Raw genomic sequence first — 1,136 nt, 5'->3', positions numbered from 1 at the left:
CGGTGCCCAGCCAGCTCCTATGGTTTCTTGCTGCCTTCGTTGGGTTGGACGCTCTCAGACACGTTTGCTGCCTTTCACAGGATGTGGGGCTCAGGTCGTGCCTCCTGGCAGTGCCCCAGCCTTTTCACCTGTGCTGCTTATGTTGACATCTGGGTCCCACAAGCTTGTATTTTTGGCCCAGGGAGCGTTTTCCAGGTGGAAGACATTGGTCCCGCGGGATGTTTTATTTTATTTTTTTTATTTATTATTATTTTTTTTTAATCTTTTAAGCTTTTATTTAAATGCCATGATCCAGGATGGATTTTAGATCTTGTTGAAAGCAGCCACATCCATGGACTGCACATAGTCCTCAAATGCAGTGATCTGCTCCTCTAGCATATCTGTTCCAACTTTATCATCTTCAACTACACACTGTATTTGAAGTTTCTTAATTCCATATCCCACTGGAACTAGTTTAGATGAGCCCCAGACTAAGCTGTCTGCTTGAATGCTTCTGACGCACTCCTCTAATTTTGCCATATCTGTCTCATCATCCCAAGGTTTCACATCTAGTAAGATGGAAGACTTGGCAACAAGTGCAGGTTTTTTGGCTTTCTTTGATTCATATTGTGCAAGACGTTCTTCTCTTAGCCTCTTTGCTTCTTCACTTTCCTCCTCATCATCAGATCCAAAGAGATCAATATCGTCATCATCTTTACTATCTGTAGCTCCACTTCCTGTAGTGTCTTCCACATCGGCAGGACCATACTTGCCCAAAGCTTTCTTTACTCCTGGCAGGCTGGCCTTTTCCTTTTCGTAAGACTTGATGTGATTATACCAACATAGGGCATGACACAAGTCAGCAGGCGGTGGGCCGGACACGGCTTCAAATACTGCCACATCTGCTTGTGATGGCACATACCCCTCGATGTAGCTCTTGTCCGCCAGGTAATCGTTGAGCACCTGGAGGCCGGCGGGGCTTTTCAGGTCTCCGAAACCCATGGTGTCGGCTGTATCCGAGAGCTGGGGAGCAGCAGACAGAGAGCGCACAAGTTGTGGGCGCCCCGCGCTGAAGAGAGGAAAAAGGGCCGCGGGATGTTTTAAACTGTGCCTGTGATTGTGCCCACTCTTTGTCTTCTCCTTTTCTTGGTTTATTT

The 1,136-nt window shown here is 47.0% G+C and overlaps 1 pseudogene across 1 annotated transcript; it reads right to left on the bottom strand.

The window, feature by feature from the left end:
• Positions 1-250: 250 nt before the first annotated feature.
• LOC105526511 lies at positions 251-1,066 on the bottom strand (annotated as a pseudogene). Its single transcript, XR_001004087.1, has one exon. The product of XR_001004087.1 is annotated as an elongation factor 1-beta pseudogene (transcript).
• Between the last annotated feature and the right edge of the window lie 70 nt (positions 1,067-1,136).

The sequence above is a fragment of the Colobus angolensis genome, unplaced genomic scaffold, assembly GCF_000951035.1.
Source record: "Colobus angolensis palliatus isolate OR3802 unplaced genomic scaffold, Cang.pa_1.0 Scaffold5922, whole genome shotgun sequence".
Classification (NCBI taxonomy): domain Eukaryota; kingdom Metazoa; phylum Chordata; class Mammalia; order Primates; family Cercopithecidae; genus Colobus; species Colobus angolensis.
This window is presented reverse-complemented; position numbering and strand designations above follow the sequence as displayed.